Source organism: Coffea arabica, chromosome 5e (assembly GCF_036785885.1).
Source record: "Coffea arabica cultivar ET-39 chromosome 5e, Coffea Arabica ET-39 HiFi, whole genome shotgun sequence".
Classification (NCBI taxonomy): Eukaryota; Viridiplantae; Streptophyta; class Magnoliopsida; order Gentianales; family Rubiaceae; genus Coffea; species Coffea arabica.
Genome location: NC_092318.1, coordinates 45,123,196 through 45,143,968, shown reverse-complemented (window position 1 = coordinate 45,143,968; position 20,773 = coordinate 45,123,196). Strand labels below are relative to the sequence as shown.

General features: G+C 33.8%; 1 long non-coding RNA gene and 1 pseudogene across 1 annotated transcript; one reads left to right on the top strand and one right to left on the bottom strand.

The window, feature by feature from the left end:
* The first annotated feature begins 12,854 nt into the window (after window positions 1–12,854).
* LOC140006595 (uncharacterized) lies at window positions 12,855–13,868 on the top strand. Its single transcript, XR_011814316.1, has 2 exons — window positions 12,855–13,319; window positions 13,412–13,868. It is a non-coding gene; the product is annotated as an uncharacterized lncRNA (long non-coding RNA).
* A 662-nt stretch (window positions 13,869–14,530) lies between these two features.
* LOC113743808 (beta-amylase-like) lies at window positions 14,531–18,797 on the bottom strand (annotated as a pseudogene).
* Window positions 18,798–20,773: the final 1,976 nt, after the last annotated feature.

Below are 20,773 nucleotides of genomic sequence, written 5' to 3'. Positions count from 1 at the left end.
TTCAACTTTTGAGCACATTTAGCGCCCTTGATAGATTTTTCTCAAATTGCTATCGAAAAGAGTCACGTAACAGTAACATGTCTGGCAACTATTGTAAAAAAAAAAATGCCAAAAAACATAAAATTTAGTTCTTAAACTTAGTGTGAGAAGGATATTTTACTTTTTTTAGTCATTTTTTTATACAATAGTTGCCAGACATGTAACTATCACGTGACTCTTTTCGGTAGCAATTTAGGAAAATCGTCAAGGATACTAAATGTGCTCAAAAGTTGAAAAATTGGGCATCAGATTTGCTTTTATCCAAAGTTTGGGAACTAAAACCGCTCACGTGTCAAAATTTGAATACCAAAATTGCATTTTTCTCTACTCTAAATTACCAAGGTGGCTGTGCATTTTAAACATTAACCGCATCGAATAGTGGAAATCATAGTTCTTTCTTTTTTTTCTATATTGTGCCATAAAGGTACAAGATAAACACACAAAACAAAGAGATGAGTTCACCATAAAATTCTAACGGCATCTACAGCCCATATATATTTTAGCATTCGAAATTTAAATGGGACCCACATTATATCTTGTGTCACAAAGCCACAAAATAGAAGAATTCTATCTATATTTCCCATATGGTGAATTTAATTTGGGATACATCAAATTTAAATAGTCAAAAGGTCTGTCTAACATTAAAATATATCTTAGGTGTCATATTTTTTAAAATATAAAATTAATTAAAAAATTAAATAAATATAAAGAAGGATAGGTAAGATTAAATAGGAAAAGTATATAAAGGTAAATGAAGATAATAATTGTAGTGTAGATTAGATGAATTTTAGATGTGTCTCTGGACATTACAAAATCCATAGCACATTTCTGAAGTGTTTGATAATCTGTCTGTCCTTTTGTGGTAATGAATTATCGCTATCAGCTGTCTATCATGAATTGGATTGAAATGTTCAAATGCACGTACACTCCGGAATTTCTCGTATCCATTTATACAATAATGTTTGTAATTTGCAACCTCAGATAGATAATGTGCATTAGGCCAAGTACTAGTAAATGCAATACTCATACAAACCTATGTTTTCAGAACCGGACCGGATATCGACTCATTCGAGCTCAGGGGTCAATGGGTTCAATCGGATTCGATCGGGGTTGAACCGGATGATGTCATAAATAAAAATTATTTAAAAATTAAAATATTATATGTAAAATACCTAGTAACATGTTAATATTAATAAAGGTATATTTATATATTTGATGTTTCAAATATATTTAATAAGAAAATACAAAGAAATTAGAACAATCAAATAGCAATTTATATTATTTAATGAGAATTAACAAGTTTAGAATTAAAATTATGAATTTAATTAAAAAACAATACCAAATTTTAAGATAAAGTATGAAATATTTGAGATATATTAATAATTTTTAATAACCTAGAGATCAAAATATAATATTAAAAATATTTTGACCTTTCAAAAAAAAGTAAAAAAAAAAAAAAAAAAAAGAGTCTATATACATGCATGGAGAGGGGGCAGCAAGAAGATATGGATGTTGTATGAACACGTGCAAGCGAGTTGTGGCCAGGGATGTAGCAGCACTATAGCAGTAACCAACTGTGCATGCATGTCCCACTACAAAAATCGTGTGTTGCGTTTTGGGATTTTGGCTGGGCACATGGAGCCAAGGAGATGCGGGTCCCTCTCTTTCCTTTCCTTGCGTGAGATCTGAGATCATGGTGGAATCCCGGCTCTTATTTTTTCTGGTCAAATTCGGATTTTGATTTGATTTGACTGAATTTTTAATTTCCCTGTTTTTTAAGTTAACTCGAATCGGATAATTGATCGATTTTTGGTTCAATCGGTCCAGTCCGAGTTTAAAAACAGAAATACAAACCCCAATATAGAAGCCTTTTATACAATTGCTTAGTTAGTCTTTCATGCCTTTTTCTTTTTAAAGCAAATGATATTCGCATTTCCAGAAATGTTTCTAAAACTTATTGGTTACTAAATTATATAGGGTAAAATATATTTTATCCCTGTGTGGTTTAGCAATTTTTTATATAAGCCTCTCGCAATTTTAAAAGTTATACAAAACTTCCTCATAATTTGGACTAAAGTTTCAAAGTGATGAAAATGATTCTATATAATAGAACCCAAAGAAATGTCTAGAATATCCTTATTTAAAAACTAAAATGGCTAAAATAAATAAAATATATAAATGTAATATACATGGCACTTTAACCCCTTATGATTTTGTGTTTTATTGCATAACTCCTTATGGTTTACTAATTTACCACATAATTTCCTTATAATTTTTAAAATATATACATAACCCCTATTTGATTAATTAATAATTTTCAACTTTATAGAAGAGAACTTTTGACATTTTAGTTGATTTCATTATAAAATATAAATTTCGTTACTTTGATATTTTAGACTAAATTATAAGGGGGTTATATATAATTTTTTAAATTCCCAGAAAATTATGTAAAAAAGTACTAAATTATAGGGGTAAAGTGTATTTTACCCCATTATATATATGTTTCAACGGACGAAACCATCTCCACTTTTTTCTTTTGTCTTCGCGCTTTCAGTGGCGCTATTAGCCAGCATCTTCATCATTGTCCATGTCCCATAAACCAACACGTCAAAAATTACGGCAAACGCATCTAAGTTCAGTGACAGGTGGTGACTCTCCTTTTAATATTCAAAATATAATGAATGTGTTTTTGAGATAATTTTTTTAAAAAAATATTATAATATTTTTTTTGATGTGATGTATGTAAAATAAAAAATTAATTAAAAAATATATTAATAATACAATCAAATAAATATTGACAACTAATTCACTGTCATTTTACACCACAACTAGATTAACAAACTTGCGATGTTAAGGAGCACCTGAGTACAGGTAATCCAAGATATGGAAGGATAAAGTTAAAAGAAAAAAAAAACTCGTTCAATAGTTTGTTTTATTATTGGGTTTTTTTCTTGTGCAAGTATTTGGAAAAATTGGTTTTTTTCTATTTATTAAAGATTAAAAAAATATTCTATGTACTAAGAGTTAGATTTTGTCAAAATTAGGTGATGATTGTTTGAAGAGGACTGTTACTAATTTACACGCCAATTGGTGGTTATCATTGGTGATACTAGGATGCATTGAGGCTAAACATAAATCTTGGGGCTAGTTTGGGTTATTAAAAAAACGTTGTGACATTGTAAGTTACAATTTGTAACCAAAAAGAAATTATTTGAGGTAGAAAGCTATGTTGAATTACCGTCCATGAGAAAAGTTGATCTTGATTTGAAAGAGCAACAACCATGACTTTGGCAGAAGGACCACCATGAGCAGCTGATGGCAAAGATATTTTTGGAACTCAAAAACAATGGTTGAAGTACCAGGCATTTTTCCTAGAGTGCAAATAAGGTTTGCCTTTTTTGTCGGTGTATTATTCTTTAGGTTGTTCTTTTTCATAAAAAGTAAATTTGATTAACAAATTGCTGAAAATTATTTGGATCATTGTTCTAATGACAGGTTAAACATTCACTAAAAATTCTAGAGATGCAATTTTACAGATATAATAGATTTGAAAAATTATGAAGAGATATAAAAAATTCTTTGAGTTTTTGTTCCACTCTAATATTGACTCAACGTGAGTGAAGCTATTAAACTTTTTTGAATAGATTCCCACTAAATATATTAAAAAAAAAAAAAAAAAGATGACACCCACTCAAAGTACAATCTAAAATTACTCTTTGAACTAGGGGTGTGCATCGAATTCGAATTCGGTAATTCGAAAATTTGAATTCGGAATTTTGGTATAGGAATTACCGACCGATTTCGATTTCGAATTCACCAGTTTCGATTTCGATTTCGATTCCGAATTCAGAAACATTTTTTCCCTTTTTTTTCTTTTTTGTTAGATGTATTGTTATATATTATAAATTTTATATTACATATATTATAAAAAATATTATTATATATAAATATATTATTAAAATATTGTTATATACATAAATATATATTAATATACATATTATAAAACAAAATTGAAATAAAAAATATTATTATATATAAATAAAAAATATTAATATATATATTATAAAACGAAATTGAAATCGGAAATTCTGATTTCGATTTCCGATTTCAAAAACTCCATTACCGAATTTGAACCAAATTCACATAATTCGAAATTGAAAATTCCGATTTCAGTGCCGAATTTCAAATTATCGATTTCAAAAATTTCGAATTCAGTCGATAAATCGAAATTTTTCGATTTTGCACACCCCTACTTTGAACTGTAAATCAAAACCAAACTACACTTACGAGTCATCACGCTTGTTTAGATGGATCTTTTCCTTTAATGTCTTAAAAGATCGGTTGGGTTTTCTTTCCATTATATTTCGATAATTTCGTTTGCCATTTGTATAATAATAATTATAACAAAAAAAAGTAGGCCTCATATAAAAAAAAGGAGAGAAAGAACGGCTAAGAAAATTGCACGTGGAGTAGGTCGAGATTTTGTAATCGTGGCGCAATAATGCAGAAAACAGTAGTGTTGAGAAGGACAAAGACTTTTACGGATATGGGGCAAATTGGCGTCGAATGTGACATAAATGGACAATGAATCACCTGATGACAAGGAGCTAATCAGCCCACGTTTGTACCGTACGTTTGTAACCTTGCTTCTCATTAGTATTATCTAGTTTATTATTACTTCAAAAAGAAAACAAAGAAAAAATCAGCCACGTTACAAGATTTTTGTCACTTGCATTGCATTTCCATTTCAATCCTGGCTCAGCTGTCCCTGCACTTACTTCCATCTTGGTTTGTAGTATGACATCATTCATTAGTCTTTCAATTACCTTAAGAATGTTCAAGAAATTTACCAGTTAGCTACTAGGTTAAGTGCATTTTCTATTTTCTATTTTGTAGGTAATAAATGAATAACTAAGAACGGGAATGGTACGAAGTAAGCTTTTTATTCGAGGATTAAGGGTAGAAAAACATGAAAAAAGGAACTCAGCCAAGCGTTATAAATAATTTCTGACCCTTACTTGGACTTAGGGTGCGTTTGATAAAATTGAAATTTGAATATGTTAAACTATTGAATTGTTAAGATATTAAAATCTGAATCTATTAAGTTATTGAATCTTAATATTTGAGTCTATTCTGCATTTAGAGTCTGTTTGGTAGGATGTAAAATATTTTCTTTGGGAAAATAATTTCATTGGAAGCCTTTTTCTGGGAAAAGTTTTGTTTTCTTTCCAATTTTCATCTGTTTGGTTACTTTCGGAAAACATTTGTCCTCATGAGTAATTAATTCAACTCCTCACCATATCAAGAAATTCTCTCCCATCGGCCGTCTCCACCATTCCTCTCTCGTCTCCACCACAAAAAACTTTCCTCCACCACATACACCGCCCCTGCCATCATTCTTTGACCGAGGAGATTAAAGCAATAGACACATGAATGATCAATATCAATTTTCCAGCTCAACCAATCAGTCATAAAACATTGAAGATGACAATGAAATTAACCAACTCTCACAAGAATATTTTTACCGCTAAAATTCTTTCAAAGATCTAGGAGATCTTGGATTGAAATTTCCAAAGCAAAAGCTGGACATTGTTGGTGATATATAGAATTAGTTCATCTCTCTCCTCCGTGGCCAATCTTAAAAGACTTTCTTGCTCATGTAAAAGCTCCTCTGAGATCTCTTCTTTCGTTATGCTGCCAATCTCCTTGTTTAGTCTCTTTAGATCCTCCCTATTTCTGTAGATCTTAATTGTTTCTATAAGTCCGACGCAGATGCAATGGGACGTGCGATAGGTTGGATTGCGTTTCTGTGAGAGGAGGAATAACATGGAATGAATAGAGGGGCGATGAAAGGATCGATGATGTTTTGCCGAGAGATATCGGACAATCCCACCGAAACTATTTCCTATGTCCTTTTCCTTCTTATGTTGATGAATGTAACTAAGCACAAAAGGGACAGGATCAGACGGTTGAAAATAACTTCAGTAAGTTTATAAGTGAAGTTATTTTACACCCACTTATGGAAAAGATTTTACGAGAGAAATCATTTTCTCAGCGCTAAATTGAACCAAACAGTGGAAATCACGGAAAATATTTTTTGGAAAATCTTTTTAGTCGAAACAAACAGACCCTAAGTGATAAATGAATAATTTATCACTTATTTTTTAGAGTAAATTTTGCCTCGATAATTCAGATTCACTTAATTAATTAAGATGTTCTATTTTTACTTATCAAACAAGTCTAAACATATTAAGATCTGAACCAATTCAATTTAAGTGCTAAATTGAGATATCAAATAAGGCCTTAGACTAAATTATCCTTTCACAAATGGAAGTACTAATTACCAAGAAAAAGAAAAACGCGCAATAATTCACTCTTCAATTGCCTGGACTCCATAAGTTCATATTACTTGAAGTAATTATGAGCCAATGAACTTTGATCATAACTTGTCAACACAATAATGTACCAAGAAAACTTCTTATGAAAATAGCTAACCCTAAATAGTTATAATTTTTTTCCTATCATGACTAGGCTTCTGATCTAACAACTCAAATCAGCATATATTACAAACAATACTAATTAATTTGCTATTAAGCTAATGATCAAGGTACTTAAGGTACGCCTTTCTAAGATGGTAATCAAATTATTGAACATTATAGTTGATCTATGTTACTACTCACTAAAGAAAATTAATTATAAGTGAAAATTAATTATGTTACTGCTCACTAAAGAAACCAGGCAGTGCCAAATTTTTTTGTTTCAATACAAGCTTAGTAGGAGCTTGCACTTGACCCCATAAACCCGCGCGTTCCTCTACTTCCAGCCCCTCCTTTTGGCTTGACATTCTAGTTATTCTCCATAAAAAAAAAAAAAAAAAAAAAACTTCCTTGAATAGTAAGGACATGTATATGAGATCGTAAGGTCAATAAGCTTTTATTTTCTTGAACTGTCATTTCTTGATTTTATAAAGAAACTCGTCATAGATTCATAATCAATCAATTCATCCACAATAATTAGCATAGCTTTGTTTCAAGCTCATAAGTGAGGACTTGATTGATTATGCAAACCTATGGGAGATGAAGACAACAAAAAAAAGTACTTCTAATCTTGAAATAATGGTTGTAAAATCAGGTGTGTTAATCAGATTGGACATGATAAAAAATAATAATATCCTCTAACAAAATCTTAAATGTTATTTAAGTTCAAGTACATAAAATCTGTCTCGTGCTACATCTCCAAAATGTTGTAATTGAGGCATTCAAGACCTAGACAATCCTTTACCTGTCAATCATGCAAAATTGCACAACCAAATTACAGAGAATTAAGTCCCACTAGCGAATATTATGAGCATGAGTTTTTTTTTTTTTTTTTGCTTGTGTTATTGTAAAGAGTTAATGTGTCAAAATAAAAAATAATGATGCTTGCTTCCTCTAAACCAACCAAGCAAGTCAAGAAAGATTTATAAATATCAATCTATTTGACATCTGCTCCAAGAAAAAACAAAGTAATAATTAAAAAAGGACCATTTATTGCGTTTCATCCAATTTGCTAGAGCATTCTTACTTCAAATATCCATTCTCAGCTGTTTATAGTTGCAAATGAACGAGGTTGTTTTGGATCTACAATTTGAAATTAGTTCACCCTATGATCAATAACTTGTTTAACATACATAACTTGTGCAAACTCGCAGCAATTATTTAGAAGAGGAAAAGATAATTAGAAATGTGAACACCACCTTATATCTAGTGTTTGTGATGCTCATTTTATTGCAAAAATATTTCAGAATAGTTCTCGAATACGTCTTCTCATCATTCTTTTTTGCTCTTCAAAAGCTATATTATTCGTTTATTTAAAAAAAAAATGCAATCCGGTGTAACTTAAATTCATATAGCAATAAATATTTTGCAATGTTATAGTCCTCGTGTATGATTTCATCTTTCTTTCACAGCTAGAGAGAGGGTGAACAAAATATATAGAAATAGATTATTATTATTATTAAGTACTAGCATCACCACCAACCAAGAATCCAACCTCAATGAGTGAGGCTTCTTCTAATGCGATTGTGCAAATTTTATTTCCACACCTATTCTTGTCTATTAAATACTCACAATTTTCCTTCTTAAGTCAAAATGCAAATTGGAGGGGGAGTTTTTCATTTTAATCACAATAAAATTTGGGATGTAATAATATCATTTGCCAACTAGATAACTTGTTAATCAATTTGCACTCCAAATTGGGATAATATATCATCCATCTATATCGGTTTATATTGTGGACAATTTAAACAGCTCCTTTTTTGTCAACACAGAAAGTATCCTAATTTGGAGTCGGACTAATGTCTCTGTACTTCTGCACCCTGCCTCCCAAGAATACATAAGCGATAGAGAAATAATTCGAACACACGACCTCGAGATCTAACTAGACTACCCCAAAATCATCCGAGCCAATCCAAAGGACCTTTCTTTTAAATAGTTCAAGTGGATAAAAAGTTGAAAGGTGACAAGAAAATGAAAGTAAAGTGGAGGTCCCCCAGTCTCAAGAGGTCCAATGTGCTCCTCCGTCAATGGCGTGACATCTGGGATAGCTTTCGTTTTGCAATCAGTACTGGCCATACTTCAACCAAATGTACGGCTAATAATTGAAGATCAAAACAAAAATCTCAAATCTCCATCCGTGCATGACCACGTGATAAAATTTAAGCCAGAGGAAGAAAATTGTCGGCATTGCTCCATTGGTGAAATCGCAAATAAGCTGGATGGAAATGACGAATAAGCAAGCGATAAGAATTCACTGTTACGGAAAATCATGTCCCCGAAAATGTAAAGGAAGATTTCACTTGTTGGTATAGCTCTCGATTCTGCGAGAGTAAATTTGAAGGATTTGCTAAGAAGTTAGATTGGAAAAAGAATTGCTAGTTTTTTATAGAAATTGTAAACTATGTATTCCATACGAGGAATTGTTGATTAATTAGTAAGCTAAAAAAAATTATTAGAAAGAATAACCAGCATGGCTGATGAATAAGAGTTCTCAAAAGGGATTAATTAAACAATTTATTTGCATGAAGTGCATATTTTGAGATGGGAGATTTTTTGGGCTGTATAACAAATTGATTTTTACTTTAGAACTGCAAAAAATAATGGATACGACAATTATTTTCAAGGAGTTATTGTCGTACGAGGGAAATGTTTATGTGACTGCATCCCAAATTTCACTTTCAAAAGCCTCTCCATAATAAATGTCAACCATAAAATATCATTTTTCACCTTTTTTTTGGTTCTTTTTCTTATTTTCAAGCATAAACCATATGCTCATGCCGTGAAATTTTTCAATCTTTCGTATATTTTAGTTAACTTTGATTGAAAACTGAATTATTTTGGTATCTGTTGTTTGTGATTCAAAATTAATAAAAATGAGTATATGTTTCTTTGATGAGAATTGTTTAGGTTTCTGCTTTTTATATTAGATTTTACCAACCAGATCGAACTGAAATGTACCTTGGAACATCAAATAGCACAAGAAAAAATAAAAGAAGGAAAAGAAAAAACAAATTCTTTTTTATATATTTTTCTGGTAGGAAAGAAGGGCAAAGCCCGCTAAACTGCTAAAAATCGGATACTCGCATAATATTCACAACATCAAGAGGATTTGGGAGCAATTTCGCTCCCATTTGCATGCTAAGACTTCAGTGTACATTGCCAATTTCGATCATGACTAAACTTTCCACGCAGTAAATCTCTATCAATTTTCTAGATCATATGACTAAAGTTGCAAACAAATCGAACCGATCACGAGCAATTCGAGTCTGAACTCGATTCGAGATCGATCAACATCGAGTTCGAGTTGACCAAGTCGAAATCGACCTCGAACTCGAGGTCAAAAATACTAAATTCGTTAGTTCGCGTGTTGGCTCGAAGTCGATTATATATATATAGAAATATAATAGTAAAATTACATATATATTCCTAATATTTTATTATTTTTTAAAGAAAAATTATTATTTTAGTCATTTTTTAAAAATGAAATAATTATTTTTTATTTTTTAAGCTGGAGCTCGACTTAAGCTCAAACTTGACATTTTGAGTTCGTTAAACTCGAGTTCGAGTTCGAGTTTCGTAAAATTATGTTGAGGCTCAACTCAATTAAGCCAAAATTCAACTCGATTCGACTTGTTTGCATCTCTACATATGACGAGTGAATCCAATTCCACCCGGAGGAGTATAGTGGTCAATGAGGCAAGGCCAACCCGAACTCTGCCCATTCAACCCTGAAAAGGATTATTGAGTCTAGCTTTAATTGGATTGGACAAAATTTGGTCTAAATATTAGATCCAAACTAAATGTGAATTGAGTTTTGGTCATGCTAGGCTTAAACCCGTTAAAACCTGACCTGCACACGAGAGTGTGTGTGTGTGACATAAAATGTTAAATAATTTATATATAAATTTATAGTAATTCATAATTATAGAATATATATTATATATAATTACGTATTTAATTATGAGTTTGAAGTGAGCCACTTTTGAGCCGGAAATTCACATAACAGTGTGAGTTGAGTTTGAACATTTTAATTTGTACTAAAATCCAAAACTCAAAAATCCATATAATTTATGAGCAAAGCCCGAACTTGCCATACAGCTCAAAAAGCGAAATTGACACCCTAATGCTACAAAGGGATAGAGATTTGGCCCAATAATGGTGGCATGTCCAATATCATATAACCACATGCATTGATCGCTGGAACTGGATTGAGTTTCAACCTTTTAATTTGAACTAAAATTCAAAAGCAAGAAACTGAAACCTTATATAAAGGCCTAACCTAGAGATGTTTATTAAAGTTCGGCTCAAAAAGCCGAATTGACACCCCTAACGTAAAGATGTTTATTTTCTAATATAACATGCCAACGTCAAGCAGTGTTATAAGGGCCTAGAGTTCTGGCCCAATAATGGTGGCATGTCCAAGATCATATAACCACATGCCTTGGGCACTGTAAGTGGATCGAGTAACTGCACGGTTCTCATCCAAACAATTGCATGGTGCAATTGATGGTTCAGATGCATTTAATTTGAATTTGGATAGATTTAGTGGCAGAGTCTAAATAAATTTTCAGTGGAGCATAGCTAGAAAAAATTTATTCTGTAACTAGAAGTATGCAAGAGCAATGTTCAATGTTCACATAATGACTAATAGCAAGTATAGGCATACGCATGCAGTTATAACTTATAAGATCTAAGAGTAGGGATGGCAATTGAGGCAGTCATCCTGCAGAAAGCAAATTGGGGGGTGGGGAAGGCGAGGCAGGGGGAATTTTTTTCCCCCATTTAGAAACAGGGCCGGCGGCGGGTGAATGTACACCTAATTTTTAGGAGGCCTGTAACCCGCTAAAGCTCTATAACTCATTGAAGTATAAAATTAGGTGTATATAAAAATTTACTAATCAACTAAATTCCTTTAACCTTGTACTTGTAGTCACTATCAAAGTGATGAAATGTGTCAATTATTTGTCTATCTTACTAATAAATATTGTCAATTTATTATTGACATATGCGTATATTTACTTTCTGCAAATTATCTGGAAAATAAATTTTAAAAAGAAAACTCACTAGTTAAAATAAATTTTGCTTTTAGCTAGTTGGGGCACAACTATAAATTAGTAAGTTAAAAATTAAAAATTGTAGAAGTTCTGTCCTATGACCAGACGCTATCTCGGACCAGGACGAAGGGTCAAAAAAAATGTAAGGCCCAAATTACATCTTGTATATAGCTTTTCACATCACGTGTGAAACTCACAAAAATTTGTTCTATATTTATACATTATTGAAAGTAAGTTGCATCATATGTATACAAAGTTATATCTTGTGCATTTTGCACAAAATCGCTCTGAACAATTTTCCTGATGACTGTTGGGTCCCTTGTCCCCAGCTAGCTCCGCCCTGGATGGATTACGCCCTGGTTTCCTACGCTTGCAGCATGGAAACTAAGCCTGCAAAGTTGCACCTTCCTATTAGACTCAGGAAATTGTTAAACCCAAGGAAGCCTCTTCCTGTGGCTGGCTGACAATGGACTGCTGGTGCGTTGTATAACTGGCATTTTGAATACTAATAATCATATCTGCATGCCTCTGGATAGTCATCCGAACAACAATTTTCCTAGAACTACCTTTGAAAAAGTTCTTTCCTACTGTCTTATGCCTTTCTAATTTTGAATAAATATGGTATTAATAATTTTACACTTTTATTCATTCTCATCTTTACTACATAAATTGTTTTAATACATTTTTTCTAAGAAAAATGTTACAATTATGATTTGACTGTATGGTTAATTTTGTAGAAGCTTTTTTTTTATTATTTTTTTGGATTCAAGGGAGGCCAAAACAACCGATTACAATGCACTTAGCAGCGCTGTAGCTGTACCAACACAAGTTGATTCAATTGATAAGAATAAATTACTTTCTCATAAAAGGTCGGATGTTCAAATTTTATTATCGATATGAGAAATATATTGAATCTCACTGTCGATATTCGAATTTTGTTGATAGGCGATACGTGAGAATTCCTGATGATATTATACTATTGCCATTTGAAATGATCGACTTTTCACTTCTTTATGCATCCTTTCCCCTTTGTGTTGGAAAACAACACTTCCTAGTCTTAAAAATATGCGACCTTGGCATCCAATTGCAGGAAACATATGGGTGATAACTTCTTCGAGTTTATTCTTTTATTCAAGCTTTCTTTGTCTACTAATGAATCAAATGCAAAACACAAAATTCCCCTCGTCAAATCAAACTTTTTTTGTCATCATTTATCTCTTTTCTAAAGATATACTATATCTTTTCATTTTGTATAATTTTCGTTTTAACTCCACAAAGTAACTTACCTTAGTAAATATTATTATAATTAGTAAATAATCCTCCACAAGGTTACAATAAATTAATTAAATTTACTCATTTAATACATTTTTGAAAGAAAAATTTTTCATGTCTCTTTAGACTGAATAAGCTTTAATAACTATTCAAATTGAGAATGATAATTTTAAATTTTAAATTCAATAAACAAAATGAAAAATCCACTCGACTGGCTGTAGCTGGGCTAGACTCACTACACCGAAACACTCCCCATAGGGTTTAACATGGTCGTCGCCACCGCATCTGCGGCCGCGCGCTCCTTTCTCCGATCAAACGCCTCCCGCAGCGCCGCCGCCAGACTTACCACTAAGTCCAAACCATCTACTTCTCCCTTCCGTTCACCTTCCTCCAAGCCTCTCTCCCGTCGTATTTTTAGGTTTGTTTCTACTCTTATCTGTATTCATTTCTCCGTTCTCGGAGTACATGAGTCTTTTACTGATTAAGCTTTGTTTTGTTCATAATTTGAAGGTGTCCGGTAGAATTGAGTGCATGCTTGGAGTCAATGCAGCCGTACCACAGCGCAACGGCGTCGTCTTTGATGATTTCGAACCTCACCGTCTCTCGCTGCGGTTACGGTTGGCTTTTCGAAGATATGTGAGAGGAAAGTCATGGAAGGATAAAGAAATGATTTTTGCGTCTTAGTCCTCGATTGGAACACAGAATTTTTGGTGAGGAAAATGGATAGGCTTTTTCTTTTATTGTCTTTTTTCCTTCAATTTTTTTTTCTGTATTTTGTGTTAAGAGAAAACTGGAAGGAAGATGGTTAATGCTTGAAGTTAAAGAGGAATCAATCAAAATCTTCCTTCAGTTTTAGATGTAATGCTGCAGCAATTTTAACATAGTGAAATGTGAAAGCAATCATTTTGCTAAAATCTCATTTTCCTTGGCAACATCTATGAGGTATAAGAAGCTTTTATTTCTTGAAGTTTTTGTAGCTTAGTGATTTAAATTATGTGCCACCTCTAGTCATGCTTCTGAGTTCTAGCATCTGATTTTGAGCCAGTATGCCTTAACTTCTTATGCGGTTGATATTTTCTCATTCATGCTTGGTCAGACGTCTTTTAGCTATTCCTGGATGAAAAGATGTGGTTCAGGGAGAGGAAATGTGGTAATATTGCTATGCTTTTAGTCTTTGTATGAAGCTTGTATCTAAAAAATGACTGATGATCAGTGATAGTTTAATTCGGTCAAGTTAGATTTTGGTAGTTATTTCCATGTCACCTCTGAGTGAGTTGATGGTTCACCTCAAATAGATGAACTTTTTGGCCCTCCTTTTATGCAATCACCGTTACAGAAGCTTCATATGGAAACTGGGTGACATTTTCCTACTATAGAATTAGTGGATTATAAATGTTAAGAAAGCTTTTCAATGCTCAAAAATAGGTTTTTCAGATTCTAGATTCATAGACACATGGGTATGCAATTAAGCAAAATTTAAAGTGGATAAATGCTGTGGTGCTTACAGTAACAAGCTATGATATTAATGGGGGGTGTATGAGAGCTCAGGAAGTAGCAAATTGCCTTCATGTCGTATAATTTTCACCCTTTTTCCTGTTGGTTAGAGAGAGAGAGATCCCTTCACGGGGTTCAAGAAGCTAAATAATTTCCCTCACTTTTGTATGGAGAACAATGGTGAAAGAGATTGTCCAAGAATTCAAAGAATGAAGCACCCACGCTCATATAGGTTTCTTCATCCCAAGGAAATGGCTCAATTGGTTTAGTTGCATCAAAAAGTTGGTCAAAATAAATCTTCGGTTTGAATGCTTTCAGGGCTGGTAAGTTGATGTGATCTGGATCATAATCCTAAGAAAAGATAGTAATGATATTAGACATAGAAATATTAAGAGATCATGGCCATTTTTAACGTTCAAGTATCATATCTTCTTTTTCATCTATGTTCCTTGTGTGCATGTTTGTGGAAAGCCGCTAACCTGGTCAGCATGCATTCTTTAACGAAAGTTTTGAATATGCTGAAGTTCTTCCGACCTAGTAGTTTATCTGATAGTCGGCGGTAAGTCAATCCTGACAACTTCAGCTTTGGTGAAGTATTTTTGTTGACACAGTTTGGCCTAGAATTAAGGAGGATTTGATTGTAGCCTACACGATCATAACTTGAAAGTGCATTTTCTCCTGCAACATCAATGTTTTCTCTCCAGCCAGCACCTTAAACCTGCACAAAAATGTGTAACAAGTGTGACAAATGTCTAGATGTGAGTATCGTTCAGCTAGGAAAGGTCTTAAGTTTTTTTTTTCTCTTTTTTTTTAACAAGATTTGTCTTGGTATATCTCACTAACTATATCTGTAACTGGAAAAGGATAGTTTCTTACAAGCTTTAAGACGGTGGATAATTTCATGATTAAGAATTGCCTTTTCCTACATAACTAACCTGTCGAACTAGTTATTGAGGTCCACTCTTCGCTATTGCTGGATGTTCAGAATCTCTCATCTCTAGACATGTAAAGCTTAAGCAAGCATAATGCCTAGACAACATCCTGGCTATAGGTCTCTACCCATCTCTATTATTTAAGTTATAGTATCCTGCAGTTAACTCTGCAGCATCTCTAGACATGTAAAGCTTAAGCAAGCATAATGCCTAGACAACATCCTGGCTATAGGTCTGTACCCATCTCTATTATTTAAGCTATAGTATCCTGCAGTTAACTCTGCAGCATGAGTGTCATCCTTGTACCACCAATGGAACCAGAGACCTGTTAATGCAGTGGGTATAAGAAAATTTTAATAGTATGTCTAGGGAAAGCACTACTTTAAGTGTTATTCTTTTTATTGAGCATTTACTTTAGCTGCCAGCTTGACTTTGCATCCCAGAAAAGCTTTGTTGGCTTCCCCGAGGATGTGATCACTGTGTTTCAATAAGTTGTTGGAGTACCAGGTCAAGAAGGAATTCCCGTAGTCTGAGAGGTATATCCTGTCTGGTCCAAAGAAGCCTGTATTTTCTGGTGTGTCATTATACGTTCCTGCATTGTCTGGCGCATCCCATTCAGGATATCCTGCCTTTTTTGCAGCCTCTTTAAAATCTGCCCTTAAGTATTTGTCATAGCACTGAAATATGTTATGATTGTGTGTTAGTTTTGAAAGAACATTAGTTAGGAATGACTTTCTTTTGATTAACGGGAGGATAAGATGTAGTCTTACAACAAATAGGCTGAAAATCTAACCTGAAATTCTCCGATCCCTGGAAATTTCCATCCTTGAGTTTTTACGTATGATGGATATCTGAGCTCTCCTGCTGGTCCTAAGCCTACCTCAATGTCTATGATAGTTCCTGCTTCCAAAAAGTCACATGTTCTCTCTGAAGCTGTTCATATAGTCACTATACATCTAAAACATTCGGAGATTAATTACAAATCAAAACTGAAATGACAATATGCTAGGCTCAATAGTTCATTAGGTTAATGTTAGGCCTTCAAAAGCACTACGAGGAATAAGAAATTGTATAATAAAGACAGAGGAACACAGAAATTGTGAGCTGCTTATGTCAAACCTCATCTCCTACATGTGATTGGTATAATTCTTGTGACCACTGTCAGCTAAAGGGCAGACCAGAGTTTACTACCAACAGTTTGAAGCTCGATACTCTTTCAACTTATAAGAGTGGATTTAGTTTTATTTAATAAAACTCTTGGTCAGGAAGCAGGCTCTATATTTGGCATACTAATGAAAACATGGCCACAAACCAAATGATAATTTTAAAGGATTTTACCCAAACACCAGATTTTTAAGTCAACCTTTCTTTTTTGACATCTTTTTAGCTCAAGAAAAGAGCTTTTATAATGGTTAAGTACATGATCTTTGAACAGCATTAGAGAATTTCATGGAAATCATCTACCTGGACAGCAGTTCGACCTTCAAAGAGAGACAAGTTATCTACTCCAAGTGAGAGGCACTCCTTATTCCTAGTACCTGATCGGTTTGTATAGAATATATCAGGATTCTCTACTCCTATTTCAAGAATCCATTTTGGGAGTGGAATATAAACAGCATCTCCTACATTGCCACCACATTGGTGAAATGACATGATTGCTTGTATTTTAAGGTTATGTTTTTGAACTAATTGGAACAAGTTTCTGTAAGCAGACCAGTCATAGCTTTTAGGACCCTTGGATTCTACAATGCCCCACCAGACATCAACCATGATGCCATCAACTCCAGCTAGTCTGAGTTCGTGCAGCTGCTTCTCAAGCTTTTCTTGGTTTGAGATAGCATTGTTTGTTGAAATAACATCTAGCTGTATCACCAGCAGAAATGTTTAGAATAAACTGAAAAGGAATATGTGATTTTAAGGCAGTTATTGTTTCCCACCACCTAATTGGAATGTAATGTATTTTGTGCTTTAAAGTAGAGATTATGACTCACCTGGAGCATGACATAAACTGGTACATAGTTTACCAATATGCTATGTGAGGGTTTCGGAGCTGTACCCTGGGTGGGAAAAAGGGTAAGCTTAAATATGTATCACAGAAAAATGAAAGCACAGTTTCTTCTCTTGCTTGCAGTTATCTGATTATTATTGGTTTGGATAAACTACAAATGTGTTGGTACTGCAAGCTTTGATGTTATATGCTGTGCTTTTCCTTGTCTTATCCTTGACTTATTTTTCACTTTTTATGATTGCTGACTTGTGATTGGTTTTGAGAATCACATGTCAAATAAGAGCAAGTATCACACAAACACTTGGTGCATGCATTCTGTGGTTTAGGAACATTTTAGTACTTATTCAATCAGACTGTAAAAATAGGTGCGATAATAAAGAACTTGGAGAAGGCTGCTAATAGGTTGTTGGCCGTGAAGTCATGTTATCATGGCAGTAACGTGACTTCATGGGTGATTGGGTGCTGAAGGAGGAGAAAATCTCCACTACTAATTTCCTTTTCATGCTCCGGTAGCTCGTCTGATTTCAACTTAAGAGCTGTTGCTAGGAATAATGACAGCAGGATTGGAACTATACTAGGATTTAGGGTTGCATTCATTTCCCAGACATCTTAACAAGTGCATTTGCATCCAATAGAATTCTGGAAAAAGAGAATATAATTTTGGGTTGGGTTCGGGCAAAGAGGGGGGGGGGGGTTTGAAATGTAAGAGAGAGAGAGAGAACCTGCAATGGTTATTATACTTCACTTCAAGTTACCTCTGCTTGCGTGGTCGAAACGTCAGAAGCTATTACTTGACGGTTTTGCATCCTTCTGTGAGAACGAAATGTGAGATTATACCTGAGGCCTTGTCCATTCTTCCGCTCAATTTTGTTCGGCAGGCTTGAGAGCAGTTGTGCTTTGTGGAATCCTGTTCTTCTAAGTGTTCCAGTTGGTTTTGAGGTTATAATGCTTGTCATTGTGATTTTTGCTGGATGAGTGTTGTGGTAAGCTCAACATAAAAATCTAGAATAAGGACATGGAGGTTACTCAAACAAGCTGGATCCTTGATTCTTTCCATTTCCTGCTTCTTGAACCATTTCGTGTGGGCTGCATTGATCTAGAAATTGACATGTTTTGGAGTATTGTAGTCCTCTGGTCATTAGTAGTTGCAAGTGTGGTGGGGAAAATAAAAGATGAAACTGACTGTATACTGTAGTAGCTGGCTATGGAAAATCTTCAAACATTTTCATATGCAATTCCTGACTTTGACAGCATTTTCTGTCATTGTCATCCATTTGTTTCGATTAGCCAGTAAATCCAAGTCATAGTCTGTGGAAAGGAGTTCTAGAAATTTACCCTCCTCTTTCCAGAGAATGGCCAAGAAATTTATTAATCGCTGCCTCACTGGCCAATGAGTCGGAGCCCCGAAGTGACTTCTGGGAGAGAAGATTCCATAAGTACCCAAAAAAAGAGAGAGAAAATTCTATTCCGTCTTATTTCATTATGGAACATTTTCTTTGTTAACATTTTAAATGTTAATAAGATTATCTGTTTCACTTGTCTTTATTTTTGTATCGGGATGATAATTTCTAACCTAGTCCTTGAGAAGGGGAGGATCCAAGAGGGTTGGTTATAAAAGCATCATATAATAGTTGTTTTTTGGGAGATTAGAATCGCCATCTATGTTTATTATTAGAGTATTTTATGATAGTTGAAAGATTAGAACCGCGACATATGAAGGGACTGTAACTTAGCTGACTTGAGTTTGTTCCTTTTCAATCATCAAAGTTCACTAACCCAATTAAATTTTCCTTAATCAAAGGCCATTTTTACTAGGATAGCTTCAAGGATGTTTTATCTTTAAAATTTGATAGGAAGGATAGGTTCCTTAAATTATTATACACATTATGGAGATTCTATCCCTTTAGTTTAGCTGAGTTTTCATATATATATATATATATATATATATATATATATATATATATATTATCTGCATATAATATGATAATTAACTTGCAGAAGGTGAGACAAATACTAGCCTTATGTGTAGAACTATAGCTCTAATTATGAAATTTAAACAGAATCTCTTCTGAAATTTGACTTTGGTCGTGTATACTGCTAAACCAAGCATCATTGCAGTGTATGAAATATTCTTAAACCAAAAAAAAAAAGTGTATGAAATATTCTAATTGCCTAAATACTCCTACTGCAATTAATCCCTTCTGTCCTCGATCAATTGGACAAAATTGAAAGGAAAAAAAATCCACAGTTCGGAGGGAAGTTAAGAGTTATTAATCACACGCTACTGCTAGCGCGTCAAGAATGAATGAGTTAATTGTACTAACCTCGATGGGCGTGCCCACTACTTGAAGAATATTATGAGGTTAAATAGTTGTGCAGTGAAAATGACTGTTGGCCATTACCATGATCTCAAGACTTTGTGGAATGGAAGATTAAATATTCAAATTTTTCGCTCACCACTTGTCATTATACTAACTTAGATTTTAAGTGACTTAAATTTATATGAGTGTGTAATGTATCCGTCTGATTTAATGGTGATTCAATTGACATCGATTCTTCAATACGGTCCAGTGCAGTAATGTGCGTGGGCGCACTCTCTATTGGGGGATTCAGACTTTTTTGAAAAACAATTTTTTTCATCTACAATGCTACAGTAATACACAAACAAAAATAACTCCAAAAATATCATATCCATACAATATATCAAAAATAATTTCAAATATACTAAAAAAATACACAACTATCCATCACTTTCCACCACCACACCCACGATCCTCTCTCCTCTCTCCTCTCTCCTCTCTCTCTCCTCCCCTCTTTCCTTCCTCTCTCCTCCTCCTCCTTCATTTTTTCTCCTCCTCCCTCTTTTTCTCCTTCCTCATTTCTTCTTTCCCTTTCCCCGCTCCCCAATTTCCTTCCCCTCGACTGATCGCAACCTTTTTAGTCACGATCAAATCTGATCACGAGCAGAAGCCGCAACCAAAACTGTCGTTGTTAGAGTGGTGGCTAAAGTCACAGCCACCACCTGCGAGCGGGAGAGGGGTTTGGGGTTGAGGGGAGGGTGGAGAAGGGAGACGGGAGAGGAAAGAGGGAGGAGGAGGGGGAGGAAATAGAGAGGAGGATGAGAGGAAGAGAAAGGAGAGAAGGAGAAGAAAAGGGCGGGAATAGTGGTGGGTCGTGTAAAATTTTTAAAAAAATATCTCAAAAAAATTATAAATTATAAAAATACTTAAAAATATATTTTAAAAATACCTCTAAATACAATCAAAAAAACATTTACAGTAAAAATTTTTCATATACACAGTTACAGTAAAGTTTTTAAAAAATACCTTCAAAAACAGCTAATCCAAATACAGCTATGGGTAAAAAAGCGACTGTGTCAATTTGGTAATTTAACTGGAATATTAAGGGCAATTATGGAACCAAGGAGCTGACGAACAG